General features: G+C 41.5%; 1 protein-coding gene across 1 annotated transcript in view; it reads right to left on the minus strand.

Moving 5' to 3' along the window:
* Positions 1-27,367, minus strand: part of TRMT11 (tRNA methyltransferase 11 homolog) — a 102,492-nt gene that overhangs the window by 21,285 nt on the left and 53,840 nt on the right. The window lies entirely within an intron of this gene.

Consider the following 27,367-nt stretch of genomic DNA (forward strand, 5'->3'; position numbering starts at 1 on the left):
GAAAACCCATTACCCAACTTGCCCCTAAAAAGTAAATATTTTAAGAGATCCACCAAAATGTCTGAGGATAATTCACTTATTTATGGACATCCTATTAACTTTATAGTTCAAGACAGTTTTGCCTCAAAAGTTCTGCATCTGATGGTGGGAAATCTGTTTTTCATGGCAGATGGATGGGAGGGAGGATAGCCCTTCTCATAAGGAAAGCTTTTAACAACTTTTGAGAACTAAGCTGTACAGTGCAACTCAATCAAATGTAGTAAGCTGATCTGAAGACTGAGCTTCTTGAAAAAATTTCCACCATGACTGTCTTTAGAGGGAAATTTTCTCACAAGTATTTTGTTTCTAACTTTTTTTTAATCTCTCTCATGAAAAAGCTCAACACCCAAACTCTATAACTTTCCTCTCTCTGACCTGCCACATCAGTGTCCCTCAGGACAGTCATGCTCTTCCTCACTTCCCTCAACTAGTGGTGCTTCCTTCAGTTTCTCTCTGGTCATAGACCTACAGGTGACACAAGGAAAGCTATGGGACAATCATGCAGCTGAGCTTACAGGTCAGATTCAGAGGGTCTCCTTTGGAGTTTTGCCTGATCTTGTTTAAAAGTGGACAACATGGGAGCAGAAAAATATTATGTTCTAAAACAAACCTACAGATTTAGTGCAGCTACATAACCTCCTAATATTTTTACATTCCCTTTGCCCCAAAGCAGCAAGTTTTGAAACACCAATATTTTTACTTGGTTTGACATTTGCCTAACTTATTCCCGGCTCAGAAAGGGTAACTGGATGCCACGAGATGGCAGGAAATAGAAACACCTCTGGAGCAACTTTTCTTTCCAGGCATGCTGCTGAGTCTGTCAGTGGGGCTCAGTCCTCACAGTGCTCAGCAGGATCTAAGCCCAGGAACCTGTTGGGGGCTTAAGCAGCACAACATTCAGACTTGCCTGTGCTCAGGCCTTCCAGAGTAGCTGTATCAAGGCCATATGAGGGATCTCAAGGACTTTGACCTCTTCTCCCTCCATAGACTTCAAGGTCTAGCTCTGGCTTCACACCAGAGGAAATGTCTAGTGGTAGTCTGACAATAAACTCTACAGGGACAGTTGCTCTGACAGACAATGTCTGAGTTCCTAACAGTTTTGTTTTAGGAGTCTGGGCAGGATAGGCCAAGTAACGGCACGATCTTAAGGATGAAAGGCATTGGAGTTACATCATTTCTAGACATTGCAAAAAGACACCGGAGCATGAATCTGAAAAGGTTTGCTTGAAATTAGCATTGAAAACATATGCACAGGCCCTAAACTGAGCTCTTACGGCTCAGACAATTTGTTATACTGGCACTTCCCACCCCTGGCTTTGTTTAAACTTACCCAGATGTACAGTATTACAGAGGCCCAGACATAAGGCATGCACATTTACTGCTCCACCCCAACCCTGCAGACTGTCCAACAGGTGGGATTGCTGAAGAGCAATATGTCCTGGTGGTACCAAATGAAGACTAGGAGAGAGATACTCTGGGTCAACAGGAATATATGAGGCACGAGAGCAGAATTTTACTTGTTTTAACAACTAGCCAGTGGGATTCTCTGAAGGGAGCCCATGATGCCAAAGAGAAGGTGCAACTCTCTCCCATGACCTCCCTGCATTTCCCTACCCACATCTCAACTGCCACTTCCTTCCTGAATTTGAAGAGACTTTTTCCTGACTTCCCATGAAACAAAACTCTCCCTCTCTCTCCTGCCCTGTGCTTTGGATGAAAAGAAAAGATGAACACACAACAACCCCTCCCCTGGGGCTCATGGGCAGGGTAAGGAGGAACTGCTGGCACAGATTTCCTCGTTTAACTTTAGGCATACAGGATTGCAGTTATGTGCTTAGCTTTTAGCCTGTTTCTTTTTAAGAGAACATACTGGATAAAAGTCATTCCTCAAGGCAAAAAAAGACACTGGGCTTTGAGTTTCATTCAACTTATTAGTCCAAGCTGCTTGTGGTATAATTGTAATTGTGCCAGCTATCTGGTTAAATGTCCAGCTTGCTCCAGTTCTGTGACTGTTTCTCCTTGGAGTAGCTTGTAGCCATACAGAAAAGGATATGAGTCTTAGCACTTGGAGTAGACAAGAAAAACTATTACTGTTAAGTTCACAGGTTTTGGTATTTAAAGGGTGGGGTGGTTTTAATCTGCATATGCTGCTCTTAAAATGTTCTCCTTTGTGATTATTACTTCCAAATTGCCTATTGGAATGCAAACATGAAAAAAATGTAAAAAATCAGCAGACAATGTCAGCAACAGCAAAACACTAACAGAGGAGTAAACAACTTACCTGTAAGAATTGATCAGAAGTGGGTTCCAGCTGAATAAATACACTGAAGCATTTGCTTAAGTTTAGTCTGCAACACTTTTAGAGACCTAGAAAAAAGGATTCTTGGCCTGTTAGCGTAGCTACTGGGAAAGCAGCAGGTCCTGGGCGGAGCTCCTTTGGGAGCCAGGGTGGAGCCTGGCTTCTTGGCAGCACTCATCTCTCTTCCCAAATCTCCAGGAGACCTCTCTGTGAATGCTGATGATGGTTTTCAGGCATCTCTTTATTTCCAGACCCCCTAAAACATTATGCTGGAGAGGAAGAGTACACGATACTGCCTTACATCCTATTACCACTGGGCTTGTTTTCCTTGGCTACCATTTACTGGCCTTTTCAAAGTAGTCCACAGGCAGCCCAGAGATGGAAAAACACTGCCCTTGGACCCTTGCTTGTGGCAGCAAGCGAAGACAGAGACAGTGGCAAAGCTGAGAAAGCATACATCCATCACAAGCAAAATTCCAGCATGGACAAAGGTTCACAGAAAGTCCTTAAAGAACTTGCATAAGACTATCCTAGGAGCTGCGTCAGCTGCTTCTATACCAGGAGATACTCTCTGAGGAAAGTTGACAAGATGGTTGACAAGAGTCTATCAGAAATTCCAGAAGATACCATATGGGAATCCCTATTTCTTCTGATATCAGACTTACATGAGGTCAGAGGGTCAAAAAAATGGTTCAAGAACTAAAGCTGCTCTCTTCTGATGACAGGGACATGGCCAAGTCTGCTTTTCTTCAGCCTCTCCTGACCTGCAAATATATGAGATTACAAAGTCCCCAGAAAATACAAGTGAGAAAGGGTACATTGCCCTTGAATTCAGTGGAAGTTAATTCACTATTTTTAAAGAAAGCAGTAACAACCCTCTTCAAAGCAGAAGTATCTTGCCAAGTGCCCAGAAGGACAGACTGATGAGGCGAGGGAAGGCTTTGTGATTTCAGGATCAGGCCCTTTGGGAATGAATAAAATAGAAGGTTGTTTTATGCTGATAACATTCTTCTGTACATTTCAGTCTTCATAATGCCCTGGACATAAAACATTTAATCAAATTAGGGATAGAACAAGAAGGCCATGTTATGGTTTTGGTTTTGAAGAACTACATTAGTCAGGTTGTGATTTGCACAACCCAAATCGGGGATGGTTTAACTCTGGGTTCCATTTTTAGCCAAACCACCAAAGTCCAGAGGGAATAGAGAGCCCAGATAAAAGGGATTGAGTTCAGTCTCATGTCTGTAATGGACAAACTGCAGTGGGTTGGGTTTAAATGTTGCAAAACCTCATCACTCAGGTTTTGGTTTCACAAAAACAAAAACAACTAGGGGTTGGTTTGGATGTCGTTCTATTTTATCTGAATCACTAAATTTGGGGGAGGGGATGGGATTGGTCATGCCCCATCGCCAGCTGTAGCAGCAGCTTTAATGGCATAGTTGTGAATTTTCCTGTGATTTTCAGGAGACAAAGGAAACCAGCCAAAAAACCCCAAAATGTAACAAAAAAAATCCCCCAAATAACAACAACAAAAAAGATAATGACATCACTTTAGGACTCAATTTTTCAAGATGCTAAGCAATTCTTCAAGGTATCAAGCAAACACAGCTGCCAGCACCTTTAGAAAATGTTGAGAGCGCATAGCATTTTACAAGTGTCTAAGCAAGTGGCACTTTATAAGTCAGGCTCTTGACTGGCAGAGCTGTCACTCTGAAGATTGATAGCCAAGGATCTGCTCCACTGAGACTAATTTCACTGCTGCAACCAATCGTGTATGTCCTATTCATGAAGTTAGTCACTTGGATAGAAGTAATTAGAACCCTACAAGGTTAGAGATATAGGAATTCAAATGATATTTGAAACTGGGAATTCATATTCTCTGAGCTGAAAGGTTAACACTGTCCAGTAAAGGACATGTGCTAGGAATGATTAGAAAAAGAACATCTGATTCACAGTTATGAAACAACTCATTTAAAACAATTCTATTCATAGTGTAACTCAGTAATGTTTTATTATTCTTTCTTCTTCTTCCTCTGGCTCTATGTTGGTTTTTCTCAAAAACAAGTTCATATATAAGGCAAGTTGATGACATTTTCAGAAATTAATCCTAGTTGTGTTCTCTAGAACCATTTTCCCTCTTCCTTTTTGATTGCTCTGTTTTCAGCAAATGAAAAAATAAGATGTATATAAAAATGTGCATTTATATAAATATAGACATTGTCAATGTCAAACTCAAGCTGTCAAATTTAGGTACTCTTTTAATCTAGACCAGAACAAACATCAATACAAGGTTCATTTTAGATGATATGTCCTTTGCTTAAATCAATATTGGATCAGATCTATAATCAACAATTACATGTCTGTATAGCACTGTCAGATAAATGGGTGAGAATATGTTAATGAAAAGTAAAACATTTCTGTCATTTTTCTGATCACTAGATCCCTCTTCTTATACTGCTACATCCAAACCTTTCTTTCACACTCAAGTCCTGCATATTAATTTTTCCAAAATGACTGCTTCTTCTCCAGATTCTGACACTTGATTATTACACAGACTATGTGGTAAAGTTCGGCCATCAGAGACATCTACTCTCCACAGTTTACTGTCCAACATCCTCAATACATCCATGTTTCCAAAGTCGGTAAAGAAGCACTTTGGAAGACAAAGCAGATTGGAGGCACCTGTCCTCATTGTCATTCTTGGTCACTGCTAATGACTACGTAATATGTTAATCAATCTTATTGTAAGTTGTCTTGTCCATTTTCTGAATTCTCTTGGTGTCTGTTGTTTATACACTCTTCTCTTCTTTGTTTTGTCTTTTCTTTCCCCTCTTTTTTTTTTCACTTTCTCAGCTGACTTCAGAATACACCCTTTTCCCTCCATCTCTTACTACAGCTCCACTCTATCCTTTCTTTCTCTTCCCAGCCCTATACCTATATCCTTAATACCAAATGCCTGTCCCAACCTCTTCACATGGACTTCTGACCATTATACTGTTGTTCTATAACGACAACAAGTTAATCTAAGGAGTCGCATGCCCCCTCCCACAGAAACCAAGGATTCTTTTGTAACTTCTGTAATTGTTTGACACAATGCATTCATCCCTACAATCATCAGTTGTGTACTGACATGAATGCAGTTTTCAAAGACTGGAGAGCAGTAGTATGATTTTGCATTTTGTATGTACACCCAGGTATGTGTTTGAAACAGAAATACAACCTTATGTCTTTCCCGAGTGCAAAATAACACTTTGCGTTGCAGTGGTAAGTTCTTAAACTCTACAAATACCTTGGCTTTGCTACAAATACACTCCTACCAGACATGTACCTACCCTCTAAATTACAGCTTTGAGAGTAACAGGTTATTAAGCACCCTGCCTACTTTAGCCTGAAACTCTACAACTGTTATTCTGCTCCAGCAACTATTCTCTTATCGTGAAAAAAATGAACAGTTTTCCTGGTGGTATTTGGTTACTTGTTGTCTTCAAGCCCTAGATCTTATTCCCTTCCTGCTAAAAAGAGGCTAAGAGTTAATTTTAATGGGGAGTAAGAAGCAGGGAGGATATCAAAATATCAGACACACTCCAAAACTAATTCTCAAAGAGGATTTTCCAGATAAACAACAACAACAACATTGGGCTGTGATAACAGTAAAGTCATCTTCCACTTACATTGTGGGAATTGAATAAACTCTCATGAGAAACTGCTCAATCTCAGTGTGCAGATTAGAGCATCAGACCTTCTAGTTTTGTGCCTGCTAGAGTCACGATAAGGGACTGTCTTGCTGAGCAAGAAGAGAATGCTGATGAATGCCAGGCAATGTGCACTAGTGGGAATGGGGAAATGTGAGATTACATGGAAGCAACTCACGGTTTAACACAGAAAATTTTTATACCTATGTGGGGGGTAAAATTCTCCTTTGTAATTCCTAAACCAGACCTGGTGTTTACATATTCTGTCATAACTGATTTACACTGCATGAATTATAACCTGGATTTTTCCAATTCCCTACCTCAATCTCATTCAGACTTCCAATAGAAGTATTGACTAGACCTGGAAAAAAGTAAAACCAAAAAGGTGGATAAACAGCAAAAGCTTCATTTTGCAGACAGTGAAATAAAAATAAAATAAAGATTAAAAAGTCAAAAAAATCTTTAACATGGAAGGAGTTTGGCAAATTTTGTCACAAAGGGTTGTGAATGTGGTTTCTTTCTGCCTTTGACAAAGGAAATGAAATGCGAACAAGTCTCCTTTATAACTCATTTGAGACTTTTTAAGCACTGAGAACTCAAGAATTTCATTACTAACATTCCCATGGCAACTGTAACTTGTCCATACTGCACATGTATATGGCACCATAAAAACTAACACTCCAGACAGTAATAGAAAATTTCTGAGCAATACTTTTGTACTGTGGCAGTTATTGCAGAAATTAAAATGCTGATTTCCATCATATATGTTGCATCAAAATGTCAGTCAGAGGGCTGCATGGGCCAAGCAGGTCGTGAAGAAAATGGAGTTAGTAGTACTAAGGGAAGCTATGTTCACCAAGGAGCAAGTGGAAAGATGAAAATATGGGACAGTCCTGCTTCAACTGTGTTTTTGGCAGTTGTGGGATTGTCGTTGGCTTGGACCACAGTACATGACTGGCACAAATAGCTACTTGGAGGAACAAGAGAAAGGAAACACTTTATATTTCAGTGTGATTTGACCCTCCATAATCAAATTTGTTAATAATAACCAGTAAATAGCTGAATGGTAATGAAATGATAGAGAACATGTTCTGTGGAAATTTCTAGACAGCACCAAAACTCTCATGCTGAGTTCTGTAAAACACCACCCTTTTAAAGAGGAAAGAAACCATTTGAAAAACAGCCTTCCCATCCTCCCGTTGGTCAGATGCAGCAGATGGATTCACTTATGGCAAAATCAATAAAATGAAGAATGGAATTAAAAATAATCAGGTAGCTAAGCACTAACACATCCAAACAGTAGAGTTAAGGCAGCAAAGGAGGACATATTGCCAGTGACTGGAGGGTGAAGAGGAAAAATGTCTGAGGGAGTGGGAGAAGAAGGAGAGGAAATTTTGGGAAAAAATAGCAAAGCAGAGCTAGAGACAGACTCCCAGACTTGGTATTTCCCCAAGCAGGCAGGAGACCTTGGATCTGAAGGTACATCTACACACAGAGACCTGTGTGTAGAGACAGGAATATAGAGAAAAGTTTGAGAAAGGTAAGTTCACTGAAGCCAAATAAAGATTGTAAACAGTGAGGGGGAAAAGATAACTAACAGGCTAATCTGGTTTTTGAATCAGATAAAATAAAGTCAAACTCCATATAGAATATATATACGTATATATGTATATATATATGGTACTTCATGACCTAGATGGTGAAGAAGGTCAGAACAAATTATTGTGATGCTTTCTATTGGCCTTAAATTTTATGAATCTCTGAATATATGAATTTATACTTGAAAGTACAGCCCCCTCTCATGTCCAGCAAGACATGCTGTGGCTCCAGCAGCACTTCAGGGGTGAGCCAAGTGGGAGCCATACAAGGAAAGTCACAACCAACCAGGCAGTGGGGCTATTGCAATCACTTTTTATGCCACCATTTAGGAAAAATCTGAAACATTTCCCAGTATTTTTTCCTTATGAGAAAAAATAGCTGCAAGTTCCAGGTCTCAGCATGGGGATGAGTATACAGGCCTGCCTGGGAAGCTTCTGCTCTGCAGCTGGTCATTTTGCACTGCTTATCTCACCACCACCACAGAATTTTGTCAGCACAGTGCTGCTTCCTGACTAGTGAACTCCATGAATCTTATCCACTGTCAGTGCGTCATACAGAGGGGATTTTGTTTGTATAGACACGTGCACGTGTGACACAGAGCTCCCTGGAGCCGTGTGCATTATAACCTGTGCTTTGACCTTTTCCCTTCACTGGCTTTGATCAGGTTGCAAGATTTTTGTTGAGGATGTGATATTTATGCAAAGTATTCAGGCAGCATGATAAGGATTAAGCAGTGCAATGCTAGCTGAACAGACAAACACAAGCAAGCAAACAAACACAAACGGCTTCTAAAATTTGAATTTTGCTGTCACATGATTCTAGTTTGTCATCTGTTTACAACATTTAATGATAACCACGCTGGTGGCTGAACTTGAAGAACCCAGCTGCAAATCTATCCCCCTCTCTAACTTCGCTGTTTTCTCTCAGGTTATCCCATAACCCTCTTTTCTCTCCTTCATATTTGCCCACACACATCACTGCATTTGTAATCGTAATATTTGAAATCATAAACACTGAATTTTTTTGCCTGCCTGCCTTGGAAACATCGCAGCCAATCTATCCATATGCACAATCATCTGCTGTCTTTCTACTCCACTCAAGCCCCCTCTGAAGCTGCATGCAGGCTGTCCACGAGGCTGGTTAGGGAACCCCTGCCCGGCTGAGGGTGCTCTTAGCACAGTTGGGTGAGCGCACACATGAGCACAGCCCCGGAGATGCCCCATTCCCAGGAGGGGTTCCCATCAGGAACCCCTGTTGCCTGCTCAGCCAATGGATACAAACCATAGCTAATTAGGCTCATTGATTCCCGCCCACAGGGAGACAATTGCTTTTAAAGGGAACTACGTAGATCTGAGTGCCACATGGAGTGTCTGTGGCCCTGGCTGGGGTCATTTGAGGTGTCATAGGGACATGGTTGCACTTCACAGACATGTCTCAGACTGACCCCAATGAAGAAGAGGGCTGTAGGAAAGCCTGTGTATCCTCCCTCCCCAGCCACCCCTGTCCCACCAGGAAAAGCTCTGGCAAGACAGGAAGTTTGTTATTGTTGTTGGTTTGTATATTTGCTGCATTTGAGAGTCCTGGGTAGAAATTACTTAGCTCATTACAGAAGGTAGTGTGAAAATAATGGTAAAATTTCCAGCCTCTATCATTTCTCTATGAGGTACGTAGGTTTTCTGATGTGCTGTCTTCCTTTCTGTTGCTGCCTTTTTTTTACAATAACATGCTCAAAAGTCTCCAAAGGTCCACTTAAATAGAAACAGCAAATTAGATCCACCCATACACAATAGTCTTTATGCATTTGCTTTCTATCTATTTGCAAACAGAAACTGAATTTGAAGACGTACATTACCTTTAGACTTTACATTACACATCTGAAAAAGCAGTGACTGCCTAGCTTTCTACAAATTATTTATCTTGAATTTATTTCTCAAGTTAATATAAATTGAAAATTACAAATGAAGGAGAAAAAGTGCAAGAAAAAAATCTGACCGACAACTCACTATGTGCTCTGCAGTGGTCACTCCATCAGCCAAGAGGACTAGCTTTCAGTTAAGAACTCTGACCTGTAAAGGGTTATGTCACTGAGGGAGATATTTCCTCAGGGCTAAAGTCTTGGCAGAAGAGATCTTACAGCTCACACTAAAAGCAATAGCTCTGAGAAGGGCAGGTACCAGAGACTGTGGTTTTTAAATCTCTGTTACATTCCTAACACTTGAGCAATGACCGTATCCTGAAAGGGGTGGATTTTCTCTCTTTCTCAGATCTGATTGATTTAGATCAGAATAGTTATTTGGTTTTCAAGAAAGAGTTATTGTTCCCATGTGCAGCAATTTTTATATGGCCAACAAAGCTTTGTGATGTCTCTAGCATATGGCGTGAGTGCCTTTAATGGTTGGACTCGATGATCTTAAAGGTCTTTTCCAACTTAAATGATTCTATGATTCTATGATTTACTTGACAGTTCACTTTATATTTAATCCAGAAGCTTGGGTTAGAAGTGGGAAAACACAAGCAGTGATTAGAAACTCCTTAGCTCTCACCTGGCTCTTCTCACTGACTCCCTGTGTGGCTTTGGATGCTGGGCTAGAGCAAATTTTAAAAACAGCTTCTGAGCAGGACTGCTGAGTTTTTGGCTAGTGCGAGACACTGAAGGCCTTCTCCTTACATTGCTGTAAAAAATCAAATAATTTTTTCTTCCAAAGTGTTCACCCAACAACTAAAAGTTACTGGCCCTAAATGTCTGTATCACTTTCCCAATTTCAGAATGCAGTATGCTAATATTAATCTGCTTCATCAATATGGACTGAGAATCAGCTGTTTAAAATCTATACAAACCTTTGATGTTTGCTTTGAATTGGTTCATACTCAGTCTCTATTATTTCTACAGAATTAAAGCTGGGTTGAATCAGGATGTACCTATGCTGTATAGATAGCATAAGGAGACCTTCCTTTACTGACAATCCAGAATGGTCTGATTTCACCCCAGTTCTAATGGCAATTGGTTGAAGTGTTAACTGCAAGTCCAACAAGTCCCAGCTGCAAGACTCATTGTGCAAATGTGAGGATTGACTGTTGCCACTTATGCCGAGTGGCCTTCGTGCAGGATTTCTGGACACTTGGCTCACTGAGAGCTCAATATCCAGTCAAACAAAGTGGCAAGGCATTAGGGAATTGCTAAAATCTGTGATCTACCATCAAATCTTATACAGCCAGCAGGAGTATAATAACCCCTGATTGTATCTGTAAAAGAAAATTCTTCCAGCATAAACTGTCTCAGAATAAAGCCACATTCTGGTGATTGCTTCAGATGACTTCACTCACACAAATCACAGGCATTCGCTTTTTTTCCACCATTGTTGTTCTGCAGTGTCTGGAGAAAATGGTGGGGTTATGAAAGGGCTCCCCAGCTTCCTTACAGCAAAGTGATGAGTGTCCGGCACGAGGGCAATTACGAAAACAAGTGTCATGAAAACAATTTGTAACTCACAGGTGAACAGCCACATGGAAATGTTAGCTACTCTCAAGTATCTCTGGCACTCTCCAAGGACTTATTCTCTGGGTTCTCACCTGTCAATGCTAAGGTGAAGAATATTTTGTTGTGTTTCCAGCATTGTCATCCAAGTAGGTGGCATATGGGGAGATCTCTGGGACTGAGGTCTCCTCACAAGTCATGGTGCCTAGGTGCTGCTCTTTTACTGGGATTATTGGTGGGCATGTGATGAATGAAATTCATCCCTCTCATCTGCATCATCACACAAATTATACACGTTCCATAAAGAAGATATTAAAGAAAATTAAAGCAATAAACATCTGTATAAGGATAATAAATTCTATAATGTAGCATAAGGCCAATGCCACACTGATCATCTAATGACAAGCAGCTCCTTTGGCAAATATTATCTATTTGTAGGCTGTCTACTGTTATATTCCTAAAATCGCTAGGATCTCCTTAACTCCACCTGACATGGGTGCTTCACAAGCAAGTGCCAGTTTCTGAGCACAATTCTCAGAACTACCTTTGTTACTAAGCCTTGGTGACTTTGAATGGTACTGAGAGATCAAACAAATAGTCAGGTTACTCAAACTGATCCAGCCAGGAGTTACCAGAGGCTGTGCGTACGCTGAATGGGAGTTAGTGTCTGAGCGCACACAAGCGCAGTGTAATTTGACCTAATTTAAACCTCTCATGTTATGAGGTAAATTCAGAGCTGCCACAGACTGAAAGCAGGCACACAGGGAGGTATTGCAGCTTAGTACACACACGGTAATCTGCTATGTGCTAGGAGTTGCGTGGTTGATTGGGGTCTTAGGTTCCCAAATCCCTTTCCAAAATGGAACATAGGCACTTCCAAAACTTGCACAAATCTCACTTGTATGTTGACAGCCTAAACTCAGCTTTGTGAGTACCACATAACTTTGGAGGTACTTTTAAGATGTCTGCTACCAATAATCATAGTACTTGAGGAGAAAAGGAAAAAAAAGGCTTCAAAAAATAAAAGGTGATTCTAATAGAATTTCTTCTTCCCCTCAACTGAAGTAACTATGGGACCTTGCAAATTATGGTGATTTCTGACTCCCATGCAGAACACAACAACTTCCCTCAAATAGTCACAGTGAGGAGATAACTCGGTAGTGGAAAACTGAATTACCATGTACTTACTTTATTTTCAGAGAGATTGTTTATGAACTTATCATGTAATTTTCATAACGAAGTGTGTAATTATTCTTCTTTTTTACTGAGTATAGCTTCAGGTCTATTGCTAAACCACATGCTACAATAAAGCTGTTGTTTTGTCTGAATTTAATTCTTAGACTTAACAAAAGGACACCCTGGCAGAGCTTATTTGAAGTGGAAAATTGGCTACATCCCTTGAAGCTCAAAGAAAATATAATTTATTATACAGTGTTCTCAATGTCTTCATAAGCATTGTCCATGTTCTGGAAAACCATGTCAATAAATCAGCACTAATTGTACTTTGAAGGTCAAGCTAAAGGTTTTGTTTTTCTTGTATTTGGCTTCTGTAGGTGAAGAGACATTTGGCTTTGTGGCTAGACATTCTTGGAATTAATTTTTTTATACTACTGAATGTCAAATATTTCTGCCTTTGAGACTGTCACATCATTCTGAGGAGCTAAATCTAATTGTCACCTCTTTGATATATTTCTTTTAGCATTTCTGTGGCTTTTTAATTTTTGTCTGTTCTTTCCTTTTCTGCCTTTGGCACCTTTTTTTTTTTGGCTCTGAAGGCCCTTTTGAATCTAAATACCTTGTTAGGAGCCAAGCTAAAAACAAAAATTGCAAGTGAAGCTTCACCACTGTGTGCTGACTTTGTTATTACTGTAAAAAAGGGTCTCACCTGCCCCACTGGGCTGAGAGTGTGAGTGTGGGGGGCTGGGTGGAGATGCAGCCATGGGAGTTTGCTTCACAGGTGTAATAGTCTGCATGGAAATAGAGGTAGCAGATGACTGGAGAGAGGCATGTATAGACAAGGGCTGACAAGAGGGATACAAGGGGGAGAGCAACCCAGGTAAGCTGTCTGGCTGTGGGTTTCCAGGCTTTACCTGTGGGGATTGAGAATGCTGTGGGAAGGGCCATCCAAGAAAGGCAAGAGGCCATGGTGAGAGTCTAGCAAATGAGGTAACCTGGAATCTGGATGCCTGAAACAAGCAAAGGTAATTACAAGGATGCAACTCTTCCCTGATCTCATACAAGGAGCTGCTGGAGGGAACTGCTGTATGTAGGACATGATCACAGTTTCTCTCTGATCATATGAGTTATCACATACCACTTGGCACGAGTCCCAGGGGACTGGCTGCACCGATGTGCACAAAGCTCTGGCTATGCTGCCCATTCCTTTGCTCCCCATGGTGCGTCAGGGTGGAGGGCTGCCACATCACTCCTGGTATAGTATGCTTTGCCAACATCCTTTCTGCTACAGACACCAAGGCTCATCTCACCTGCTTAGTCTCATGGACTCTATCTTAGGCCCAGGGCTCTTCAACATCTTTATTAATGACTTGAATACAGGACTTGAAGGGATACTTAGCAAGTTTGCCAATGACACTAAACCAGGAAGAGCTGTTGACTCTCTCAAAGGCAGGGAGACCCTGCAAAGAGACAAATTAGAGGGCTGGGCAATCACCAGCTGTATGAAGTTTAACAAAGACAAGTACCAGATTCAGCACTTGGGATGGGGCAACCCTGGATGTATGCACAGACTGTGGAATGAGATGCTAGAGAGCAACAGTGCAGAAAGGGACCTGGGGGTCCTGGTTGACAGCAAGTTGAATATGAGTCAGCAGTGCCCTGGCAGCCGGGAGGACTAGCAGTGTCCTGGGGGGCATCAGGCAAAGCATCACCAGCCGGTCAAGGGAGGGGATTGTCCTGCTCTGCTCTGCACTGGTGTGGCCTCACCTTGAATATTGTGTGCAGTTTTGGGCACTGCAATATAAGAAAGATATTCAGCTCTTAGAGATTGTCCAAAGGAGGGCAACAGAGATCGGGAAGGGCCTTGAGGGGAAGCCATATGAGGAGCAGCTGTGGTCACTTGGCCTGTTCACTCCGGAGAAGATGAGACGGAGGGGAGGCCTCATTGCAGTCAACATCTTCCTCATAAGGGGAAAAGGAGGGACAGGAACTGATCTCTTCACTCTGGCGACCAGTGACAGAACCCAAGGGAATGGCCTGAAGTTGTGTCAGGGGAGGTTTAGGTCGAATATTAGAAAAAGATTCTTCACCTAGAGGGTGGTTGGGCACTGGAACAGGCTTCCTAGCGAAGTGGTCACAGTACCAAATCAGCCAGAGTTCAAGAAGTGTGCTCGCAGGCACATGGTGTGGTTATTGGGGTGTCCTGTGCAGGGCCAAGAGTTGGACTTTGATGATCCTGATGTGTCACCTCCAACTCAGGATATTCTATGATTCCATGAAAATAACAAGGACCTCACAGCAGACTGGGAGCAGATTATTACAGAACAGAACTGAATTTTGGACAGTAGAGTTTGGATATGTTAGGTGGAAAAGAAAATCTGGGTCCATTCTTCTAAGGAAGGAAATGAAATCTTTGCACATGGACAAGAGAAAAAAAAACTAAAATGAGAGAAAGAAAGCAGAAAAGAATATAAGAAATGAGTGAGGGCAGTTTGGGGCGGTTGTCCATAAATCACTCTCATCTCCTGCTCTGCTACAATCAGACCCCATTTTAGAAATGCCTGATAGTGCTCTCCTTCCTTGTGCTGCCTCTTTCCACAGGCAGCTCATGGTGTCCTGGTGTTGCCCCTGCCCATGTCCCTGAGGAGCAAGTCTGGCCTTTAACAGCAACTGAGGTAAAGGAGTAGGAAGGAAGGACTGCAGGAGGGATGTGAAGAAACTGCTCAGCTCTGTTTGGATGGGAGGGGTTTGTACCCTACTGAGATCTAGAAAACAAGTGGAAATTGTAGACATAAGTTTTGAATAAATAAAATAAATATTAAAAAAACACCACCAGTTCTGCAGTTCTAAGTAGAAAATAATATTTGATTAAAAGACAAAACATGTATGGGGTAACTTTTTCATTTCCTGTTCATGATGAAGGTATTACTGACATTATTTAAGCTGTGTTGAAGACATATAACAAGAGTCTAAGCAGATATAAATGTTCTTCTGGAATGTTATTTATAGTTCCTTGGTATACCCAATGCCAAACGCTAACAAGGTTTATGAGAAACCAGTGAAGATTGTAAATTGTTAGACTTCTAATTTAAATCATGTTGCTGACTCCATTTGTTTCCTAGACATTGATCTGACATTCAGATAAATCTGATAAAATTCTCCAATTTGGAAAGAGATTTGGTTTTGGTCAGTGGGAATCTAACTATTAGAAAGACAAGTCGTGAGGTTATTGGGAACAAAGCCACAGGCAGTAATATACCACACTTGAATATTTCTTTTTTATTTATTTAAACGTTACCTTACTTGATAAATTGCTTATGCAGCCATTTAACTGACTCTTCTGGAAAGTGTTTATTTGCAGTCACCTCAATGTCAGCAGTGAAATGAGCTGGGACTGAAATTTCATTAAGAAAGTAATATTTCATTATTATCGCCCCAGCAATCATCACTCTGTGTACATTAAGTCCAAAACCTATAAAATTTTATAATAATAATACAGCTATGGCAAAAAATGGGCATGAGCCAGACAGGATATTCACTGTTAAGGCACTGGCCATACTAGCAGCCTGGGGTCTTGTGGGACAATTAGCTCAAAGAGTATGTAGGTCTTAAACTTTTAATTTCCTTTGATTTGCCCATTTTAATTTGCAGCCTTAATTTCCTTTAGTACAAAGAAAAAACTCAAGGTACCTGCTCCATGTCAAAATGAGCTCTCCTGCTGTAAAATCTGAAGGAGAAGGCAAAAAAGGGAGACATAAGTTACGAGGATCCTTCCTGGGATATCTCCAAACATTTACCTCAGGACAGAAGGCAGTTTCCCTCCCGTGAGGAGTGAGGTGACAGAGGAGGGTCAATCTCCCATCCCTGGACAGCCACAGGGTGTGGACCAGGGGCTGGTACTCTCCTGCTTTTGAAGTGCCCACCATCTTATTTCCATTTTTAGAGCAGCTAAATGCAACCTTTTTCCTTACTTGTCTGTGATGTGTGTCTACAAACCAGCTTGCCCCAGTTCAGCTAAACTGTATTAAACATTTCTTCTCCCAGACCACAAGTCTCTGTTGAAAGGATTTGGTGTTCCTATAGAAGGACAAGATTCAGAGCCCAGGAAGCCAACAGAGAGAGGGAAGGATGGACACAGAGAGAAGCAGGGCTGCAGCAGCCATGCTGGCCCAAAGCAGGTGAGAGTCTATGGAACAAAGTTCAAGGCAGAGTAAGCCTCTGCTCAGAGGGATGTCTTGCCCAGGTGTAGTCCTGCACCTGAATTTTTCTTCCTATTCCATACCCTGTCACTTAGGCAGTGTGGTGCACCCCAGGCATTACACACTGACTCAGAAGCAAGCTGCAATATTTGCATCTGACTGTGTTATGAAGGTAACAACGGTTTAGAAGCCTCATTTTGAGGAAACCATGTTTGGAAATAACAGCCTGTTAAGACGCGGAGCACTTTTGTGGCTCCTTATGCCTTATAGAGATTAATGAGATGTGGAATTTTATTCCTCTCTTCTGTCAGTCTTAAAAGTCCTCAAGGGAAATAGGCATACCAAAACTAAAACAATTCAGATATAGTAAATAAAATAAATCATAGAATTTAGAGTTATATTGGGTTTTTTGTTTGCGCCTTTTAATATATCAGGCAAATGGGATCAAAGGGGACTTTGAAAGACATGCAGCTCTTACATAGCTTACCCACACCTTCCCTCCCAACAGTGTGATTCAAACCCTGCAGAAGTCGATGTGTGTCATAGGCTTCAGTGGTTTTAACTCAGCTTCTCAGTGCGTTACAGTCCCTTTGGAGCAAGAGAAATCTAACTTGACCCCTCCCATACACCAAATAAAGTTTCCAAAATGGCACCTCTGCCTTGCTGACTACACTCTTTTCTTTTTTAATTGTACACGTGAATCCCTAAGAAACCTCACTCCAAGTTCAAGATAAACTCATGTTTCCTCTGCTTGCCAGAAGAAAATGAAAAGTAAAGCCCCATCAATTTTATTGCTCATAATTGTGGATAAAATGCAATATATTTGGTTCATATAAATTTGCTAGCAAATTATATTCAATAAAACCCTGGTGAGCAATTTAAAAGCATAAATCGCCCCATGCTGAAAAAAAGCTCATAAATTATACAAGAAAAGGAGTGATTTCATCAATGAGCCAAGATCTGCCCATGGAATGTTTCAAAAGTACTGGATTTATAGTTTTCTGGGAGACGATTTATGATCCCTAATTTTCTGCAATAAAAAGCTCAGCAGGGATTCTCTGAGTGAAATATCTTCTAACAAAGAAATAAATAAATAAAAAATAAAATCTGAGAGTGAATGCAGAAAATGCCATTCTTGGAGAGCTGTCCCTTTCATGTTCCTACTCCAAAACTGATCATGGAAGACTCTAATGAAGATTGCATAGTGAGAAAGGAAGGAAGACCATTAGTCTTTGAAATAAATGCATTACACAGTTGGAGAGGGCATTCTTAGTAATAAATTAATCCACGATGCTTCATAGCCATTGTCTTTAAGTAAGAATAAAATTATCAGACTGGTTTAAAGGAAAGGTTAAGCATTTCCAAAACACACAGGTATGATTACATTATACAAATAACCTAGAGGGGGAGGTTGCGTGTGAAGCCTGTGCACAGATGTGACGTGCAATCACAGCTAGATGCACAGAAAGATTCACTCACTTCCCCTAATTTTAGGGCTCTGATTCACAGCCCTTGTCAAATTTAGTGGCAGTGGCTGAAGAGGTTACTGTTCCCTTGAGCCATCAGTCACCAGGCAGCACGGACGATGGATCAGAGCACATATCTATTGCAGGTCACAGCCCAGGGCACCAAGGTGAAATGAGAACAAGACTTAAGTTAATACACCAGACTATGAATTATGACAGCTGAGGAGGGAACTTAATGTCTCTTTGACTGCTAAAGGGATAGCATAGTAGAAAAAAAATCTGCAATTGTCTTTTAAAAACTCCCCCATAAATCACCAAGGTTGTGACCAAGAACTCCTGCTTTGAAAATCTGCTACTGGATGATAAGAGAGAGAAGATAATAGGATGGATGGACATTTGCTGTAGTACACCATGGTTGTTTTTCAAGATGTTATTATTCCTATTTTATTTATAAGAAGCCAAGGCATATAAAAATGTAAGGATCTGTGTGAATGATCAGACAAGCAGATTGACAATACTGCGATCTGAGCACATTATCCTGCATGTCAGATATTGAGGGCTGTCCTCCCTCTGCACCATACTAGTTAACCACACACAGACCATGACCATCCTACGAAGGGATAGGGATAGCCAGCAGGATAAGTGGGAGAAGTGAAAGTACCTACTGCTGAGTACCTACATCACTCAACATCTTTCACTGTCCGTTCAGACTTTCAGAAATAGAAAAAGGGTGAAGGTGCAGTTCAAGTAGATTTCTCATTTCTATCCTTTGGATTTTCCCTGTTTATTTTTCTCTTGTGAGGGCTATACTCAAGGGCCCCAAGCTTTCAACTTCCATGGCAAAAATACAGACATGGGCAGTTAGGGGTTGATCCAATGTCCACGCAAGCCTGTAGTTGAAAGGACTCTGTTGCCTTTGCTAAGTATTAGATAGAGCACTTGCCTAAATCCATGTAATACAAATGAAAATAAAATGCTCAAAAACATTTAGTTTTGACAGCAAACAATGGACAGAAAAGGCCAGTGAAGATATTTGACAAACCAGGCTTAATGTCATTGAGTTTTGTTATGAAATAGAACAAGAATTGCTGAAAACAACCTTGGTTCAACTACCTCTTTTATACAGCACAGCAGATTCAGCTGACTGCAGCAAGGAGGAAGATTTTTCAAGAAATTAATTTAAACTCACATTGCAACTCTGGAGGACTACCAGCTAAGAGTGCTGAGGCGGAACAGCTGGCTGAAAGGAAGGAATTGTATCTTTGGAAAGGTAATTCATAAGTATTAAGCATGCAAGATTTGCTATCTATCACCTCTCCCTGCTCCAAAACACTTTACAAGCACAAGGCATTTTGCCCATGTCTGTCTGGCAGGACCTGGGAGTACTTCCTAGCTCCTCTGCCTAGGTATTCATGCCAGCTACATTCAATTCTATGTTGAGATCAGACTCAGATACAGACTAGTTCCCTCCATCCCATGTAGTGGGAACCCTGCCTTACGACCCAGGAGGTGACTGCAAAGTGCCCCTGCTGCTCCCTTGATTGGAGCAGAAAGTATGTGCCTGGAGCTAACTTTCTCCATACTCTTACAACATTTGTGTCTGAAGCAGACTGGGAGAAGGCATTCATCAGCATCTCATTCAATGTTCCCCTAGGAAAAAAATATAGACTGCAGTTTGATCATTCACTGCTCTTATAGCGATAGGGTTTTCTTTGGTTCTTTTTTTTTCCCCAGAAAATCTGGACTGTATTTCTAATTGATCAAGAAAGCAAAATAAAACTTTTTTTTTTCCCAGGTGCAAATGTTGTAGTTATCCATAGATATTCCAGTAACTACATCTGTATTATTTTCATCCACTATTGATACCAGAATGTGTACATGTAGCCATATATTAACATGTCTACTTGGCATCCCAGAGTGCCAAAAAAATTAGCATTTTCTTATGCAGACAGTGGTATCTGGCTTCCCTACCAAATAGCAATAACATTTATTTGACATAAGTAGAAACTTCCCTACAAAACAATGACTTCCTACAAAATAAAGACATTCAAAGCTAGAGCTTTGGGATCCATTCAGTCAGCTGACTAAATTTCAGAGACAAAATTAAATTTCTTTTCTATACATATTGGAGATAACTCTAGCATTTCAGTAAATGAGACATCCTTGATGTTCCAATAATCAAGTGTATCCCCTGAAGTACATCAAGTGGCTGACCTGGGCAGGAGCTGTGTCTGCTTAGGAATTCCTGAAAGGGCCTTTTGAATACTCCTTCTGTGGATCTGTCCACGACTTCAACACAACTGGCGAAAAAAAAAGCTGTCTCTTAGATATTTATCTTGATCCACAGAATAGATACAAACCAACCCTCCAGACTCCTACTTGATCCCATATGAAAACTCAGGTCAGTCAATAATTATTAATGGCATTGTGAAGTCATACTGCATCAGTACAGGTTCCCAATGATCCGTAACAATAAAAACGGGATTTTTGAACTATCTGCCCATTATTAGTGCCTAAAGTAGCAGAGCTGGATCCCCAGAATAGGTTATGCTCAGAAAAGCAAAGGAACCCTCCCAGAAAGCTTTCCCTTTTTCTTGTTCAGCACTGTCTAACTCACCTACGCGAGAACTTGCACCTCCCGAAAAGAGAACAAAGCAAACAAAAAGCTGATTTCACAAATGGAAATGCATAAGAGGGCATCTGAAATGAGACAAATCAATGAAATGACAGTTGTACAGCAGGCATAAAAGAAGCATTTTGAGTTAGAGAGCAGACCACATTTCTAGACTGGAAACAGCCAGAGACGTACCGCCTGGGGAGGGGTCCAGCTCACAAACAGCCTTACAGGCAGCATACATAAAACACAGGGTAACATTTTTGCATAGTGTGTTGCAGTAAAGTGAGAGTCATAAACATCCCAGAAACAAAGCTGGAAGTGATCTCAAGAAGTCATTTATTCCATGCTTTTAACATGAGGCAGGCTAAATACAGCTGAGAGCATATGTTCAATCTGTTCTTAAAACGCTCTAATAAAGGTCAAGCCATGGATATACATGGAGAGTAAGGAAAGGAAATTAATTCAAAATACACTACCAGCCTTTCAAATGGCTGGGTTCCCTATGTCTTCTCTGCAAAGATGCTTTATTAAAGCAATAAACTATATCTCTATATATATCTGGTTACAGCCAGAAGTACTGGGTGTGGACATCAGATCCCCAGTGCTAATGCTGGGTTCCCCTATTTTGTCCAGAATAGTCAGAAGAGGATGAGGAAGAAGTGGGAAATGGCCCGTCTGAAAAAGAAATCTGCTGCTATTGACACAAGAACAAGTGAAATATCTCAGTACATCACTGAGTCAGCAACTGGATCCTAACGACTTTTCAATGCATCCAGGAAATTTCCAGAGTCACAGGCCATGGCACTGAGCAGACACTAATCAGTAATTATGACCCTGAAGTCATCCTCAGTGAAGTCAAAATGTTTCCACATCATTCTTTAATGCAAAAGTTTTTTGTTTGTTATTGTTTCTTAAAACCCAAGGCATAGAAGGCTCTTCCCAAATTTTGTGAAGGCATGATCCAAGACACACATGCAATACAATCAATATTTAGCAGCATCCAATCACCAAGGCTTATGAGAGGAAAATATTAAAGATAAAGGAAATGAAATAAATGTTTAACAGCAAAAACAGGTGCTTATTAAATAAGCCATAACTGATGGATCCATGGACTTCTGGCCCAAATATCATGGTGTACTTATTCCTTTCTCTAATTTCAGACATAAGAAGGCTGAAAGTGGCTGAAAATGAAGACAGAGCAAGAAGGGACTGGGTGGTTTACTGAGGGTCAGTTCTAGCATACCCCTGGGAGTCAATCAACAGAACACAAGAGAAAAAATACCTGGAAGGAGTGCACTAACCTGCCTACATGTCTACTGAAGCAGTCAGAAGCTCACGATGATTCTGGGCTACAGTGAGATAAACTGGTGCTGATGTTCGTGCCAAACCACAGACACCACACTCAATTTGTTAGGGAATAACCCCAGGTCTTTCCAGCAAAATATTCACTCCTTCCATATCCTGTCAGTGAGCAATATGGAAAAATTTCCCTCTAATGGGGGAGTGCTGTGTCCTAAAACAAGCCTGGGAAACCATAGCTTGTACTTCGTGCATGAAAGTACTGGACAATTAGAAACTCAGCTGAACCATGCAGATTGTCTGCTTATGAGGGTAGACGCTTATTAAAAAAGCGTGGAGGAATTTATTCTTTGTAGTTTACAGCTGTTGCCATTTCAACCACAAGGCCAAGTTTACATCCATGACAGCCGAAAAACACAGTACATTAAAAAAGAGATCCAGCTTGATAATTACATGACCATTTTCTACCTTTCTGAGGGAATTTTTTTTCCTTCTATTTCAGTGGCTTTGTCAGGGCAAAAGATGACTTGTTTGGTACCCTAGAAAGATGGGGTCTCTTGTTCCCCAAGATGGGATAGCTGGGACAGGAGGAGTGTCTTGGAGCAGTTCCTGTCCCCTCTGGGTGGGAGGCCAGGCTGTTTTCAGCCTAAGTGGGATTGCTAGTGTCTCCTTTTCATAATGTCTTTCTCCCTCCACACTCCTCATAGAACTACTTCTACAAAAAATGTACCTCCCTCACAGAGGGGAGCAGGGATGGGGCTCAAATAGAGATGAAAGAGCACATTAGTCTTCATGTGGTGGTTTTTTTTTTAGTTACCTGTTAAGATCCAGCAAAGACTCCAGAGATGTGTTTTTCTTATTACCTGGATAAAAAGAATATGCTCTTTAGACACTGCAATGACACTTTGATGTCACCCTTTTAATACAGTCCATTGAGCAAATGAAGACAGTCTTCCATTGCCTTGATTTGATACCCTTGATTAAACTGAGCTGCTGCCTGTTTGGAGTTCACCTCAGAGCTGAGTGATCTCTTCACCGCTGTTCCAAAATCAGTGCAGCAAGATAAAGACCAGCCAAGACCAAACCTTAAGATTGCCACATGGCCCCAGTTCAAATCTTCATAACAAAACCTTGTAGGAAACATCCCTGAACATGTAGATTGCCTAGTCTGATCAGAAGAGCACAAGTGTTGGGTTGGGGCAGGCGTCACTTGTCATGCTGCATGACTCTAAAGTTGATGTCCTAGGATCATCTGTATATGTGATGGCCAAGGAGCAGCCTATTGCATATTTAGCTGGATAGTGCATGGTGTGATAGACACCTCACAATCATTTTAACAGTCTACATTGGCCTAGTAACTGTTTATTGCACAAATATTTTGGTTAAGTTTAATAGCAGACTGTAAGGAAAACAGTCAGAAAGGAAGAAAAATGGCTTGAACTCAGTCAGCCCTGCAGTTAACCCAGGACAATGGGAAAGTCATGGGCTCGCAGGAGTCTGGTTCAGCTTCCTGCGGGGCCTACTGAACTGGCTGGGAAAAACAGAGCCAAAAGTCTGACAAGCAAGAAGCACAAATGAACTCTGGCTGCATCAGCAGGACTCTCTTTTCAGAGCCAGGGAGATCTTGTGGAGCTGTTCAGGGGCACCAGACCGAAACTCAGGCACTCACTGCAGTGTCTGCAGAAGCAGACACCTGCCTCAGTTGCCAGAGGGGCAGAGCTTTGGATAACTTGGAGAATGGGGAAGAATTGCTCATTTTGTAAATGCTTTTTTGGAAAAGAAAACAATACTATAGTTTTGAGAAAGTGGTTTTGACATTTTGTGGGCATCATTTGTCACACTATCCTTGAGGGAAAGTACACAGACATCCAAACATGGTTTTTGGTGAAACCTTTCCTCCCTGTACTGTAAGCCCCTGGCAACTCAAGGAGAGTCAAGACCCAGACTCTTGAAATCTCCCCCGGTTAGCGAAGGCTCAATGTCCAAGATGAGGCCAAGACCCAGTTTCTAGTAATGAACTCTGCTGGGACTACAGATGTGAGCCCCACAGCCCCACTGGTCCAGGATTACCCTGGGGCATCAGGAGAAAGTGTTGACTATTGGCAGTGATGATGGTAATATCCTTTGCCAGGACCTAGTACCCTTTGCTCTACAGCAAGTAAGTAAGCTAGGCTTGTTTAAGTCACCTGAAATCATGTTTAATCTATTAGCAGATCAGTGATTTTGCCTCACATTTGCAGTGGAGAATGTGCCAGGCCTGCTCAGCTCCTGCCTTCCAGTTCCAGGGCACTAATGAGAAGTACTAATGCACATCCCCTTCATGATCATCTGAGTGTATCCACACAGCATTGCTTTTCCATGCTGCATTTCAAGATCTAGCAGTTCTCCTCTTCCAAAACCAAACTGCTTATTTAGATGAAATTTCATCAAGACTCCTGTGGGCATTATAGATGTGCATCAGTAAGAAAGGACACAGCCCTTGCTGGACAACAGCAAACTCTCACTGGCTTATGTATATCAGGACAAGTGACTGCTAGGTCATATTTAATTTGCCCTTACCACACTGACCATAATTCCATGTAACCAGAAGAAAACATTGCAAGATGGAGAAAACAGGCAGACCACAAACTAAGTATACACCACAAAATCCAGTACAGCATGTTGAGTAAGCAGATGTCACAGGAAGGAAAGTACAATATAATGTAGGTACTGAAAACCTTCAACTGACATCTGCTCTTCTTTATTTCTGTCTAAAGATCTCTAATACCTGGCTTCATGATCTTATTTTTTATTCTTTCCAAGGTAAAATGGAAAGCTTTTATCTGCAATTCTCTGATAGACATTTTTCTCCTGTACAGAAAAATGGGTATCTTCTTGTTACAGGTGAATTAATGTTCATCTGATAGATGATTTCTGACCAACCAGTCATTGACACTGGTGGGTTACTTTAGAGAAGGTCTATATATGACCATAAAGAAAATGACTTTTAGCTGGAATCAGCAGCAGAAACAAAAGGTTTGTCAATCTAAGGTAGCCTGAGCAGCACCTTGTCCCTCAGAAGGGAGCTAGTCTCAAAACACAATACTAATAAAGGAAGAAGTGGCCCATAAGAGCATCAATCTTTTCTTTTCTGCCCACAATCGCTCATAGAAACTACAGCTTAAAATCTCAGCAGGGAGCTGGATGTCAAGTACCTCATGCTTTGGAAGCACAACTTGAGAAATATTACAGGGGCTCAATTTTAAGGAGTCTTCTAAAAATCAGGCTTTGTTTTGGGCATCATAAGCTGTTCAGCATCACCAGCCAGATGCTAAGATCTTGGGCAGAAAGTACATCGACCCATAAGCAATATATACTTCTTCACAATAGGAACCCAATCTGCTGTTTGTAATGCTTGGCATTCTAACCTCAATTAAACACACCAAGTAATCTGCAGGATATGTCTCTGAGCATGCTTACATGGTAATAATGATGTTAAAGTAGAATGGTCATATGATTTATTATGCCTTGTGAAATAAAGCAAAGCCAATCTACTACCACGGGAAGCACCATCACAGTAGAAAATGGAAACAAGAAAAAATTAAATACCACCCAGGCCTGGTTTAAACATGCAAACTTTCTAATAAAATATCAGAACCAGATGCTGCTAAAGATGAGTGATAATTAAAGAAGATAAATTAAAGAAATGTTTTTCCAGGGAATGACTCTACTGCACACAAATTGTTTCAGCATGGGGAAAAATATATAATAAAATTAGTGCTGCTGCCTGTTTTCAAAAGTTTCCATTAATAAGTGAAGGCAGGTTCCCTGCTAAATTCCCTTATATCCAGGCTCCCTCTTTGCCTCTGTTGGTTTAATCTCAGTGTGGTTTAGCAGAGTGAGCAGAGGACTGAGCGCCAAGAACTCAGTTCCAACACTGACTCACTGTGTGGGCTCCCTTATGTCATGCTCCAGGCAGGTCAGCCCTGAAAAGCATATCTCTAAAAATGGTCCTGAGGGGTCCAGAGCCTGACAATCTCCCTACTCTTGTGTCAGATGTGCATGGTTCACCAGAAGTTTTCCTCTGACCACCAGCCCAGCAAACTGATCTCGGGGTAAGATGGTGTAATGTGATTTTTTTGTTTGGCCTGGTGTCTCATCACAAGAAATGAGTACACTGGAAGCCAAGTTATGCAGGCACCTGTGCAAACTCACGGCAGGAAATATGGCTGGAGCATTGCAGATAAAGGGTGGATTCAGCAGACCCACTAAGACCACCCTGAAGCTTTATGTGCCTGTGTATAAACTCATCTTAGTCCAGGCTGTTGTTAAGCTTCATTTTAGCTAAACACAACATGGTGTTTAAGCCCCTCAAAGATTTCTCGCATGCAGCAAAGTGCCTATCTAATTGTCAAAGGCATTTTTGTAGCAAATAAAATAATGTGCTGCACCAGAAGAGGAAAAGAATAAAATGAAACCATGTAAATACACGGCCTACTTCCCTTTTAACCACATGTTCCCCAGGCTCATAACCTCTGCAAAAGCCTAAGAGGAATAATGCGGTTTGCAGTGTGCCTGTAAGGTCAACAAATCTGGCTTGTTTCAGGCTGAACAAGGGCTCAGACACAGGATCAGGTTCCCTTTGCTTACTGAGCGTCTGTGTGAGCACTTTGCTTCGCACACAGCGAGCACAAGGTGAGACAGTGCGGCTTCAACACACCTCATGTGCGTTTGTGTCCCTGGGCTCTGAGAGGACACGCACGGTGGTTCACTGCTGTTCGACTGCCTCTCACAAACTGGGGTAACACAGCTGCATATTTTGTATGTGACTGTGAAAGCAAAGGCAGCATCATGAAGGACACTGGGCTCACAGCTCTTTCTCCTGGATAGCAAAGTCAAACGGAATGGATGAACACACACGGAGTCAAGAACAGGGACAGGCCTCTCGAGTACGCAAGCTCCTAGCTATTTGCAGATGTTTTAGCTCAATTTGGGAATTTATCCTCGATTTGAGACTCTGTGCAAGCTAAATCTGTCCACAGGTCAGTTTGCCGGCCCCAGCCATGTGGTGAGGCCAGCTGCACTCTGCACCTCTTCCACCTCAGCTTCCTAGGAGGGAGGCTGCTGCCGCTGTGCTGTGCAGGCACAGGGGGACAAGGGCTATGGATGACGGTAGCTAGGGCTGATTCCAAAACAGTAACAGGCATGGTTTGCAAGCCAGACCCAGAGACAGAAGAGCAATGCTGATCACAGCTCTCCTTTAGTCCTTTAAAAAGTACATTTATTAAGACCCTCTACCCACTGCACTTTGAACTCTAAATAAGAAGTGTTAGTTATGCATCTCACAGGGAGACTGGTGATCCCTCCTTGATCTCTGCTTCAGTCCTCATGTTACCAATGCTGCAGGGCATCTGCCCCCAAATCATGCTTCTCACCAGATGGACAGACTTCCCTGGACATGATGAATACAAGATTCAGTGGAGAAAGAAGAGGAGGGGAGGAGAAGGGAGGGGAGGGGAAGGGAAGG

The sequence above is a fragment of the Neopelma chrysocephalum genome, unplaced genomic scaffold (assembly GCF_003984885.1).
Source record: "Neopelma chrysocephalum unplaced genomic scaffold, ASM398488v2 Primary Assembly neopelma1_23, whole genome shotgun sequence".
Taxonomy (NCBI): domain Eukaryota; kingdom Metazoa; phylum Chordata; class Aves; order Passeriformes; family Pipridae; genus Neopelma; species Neopelma chrysocephalum.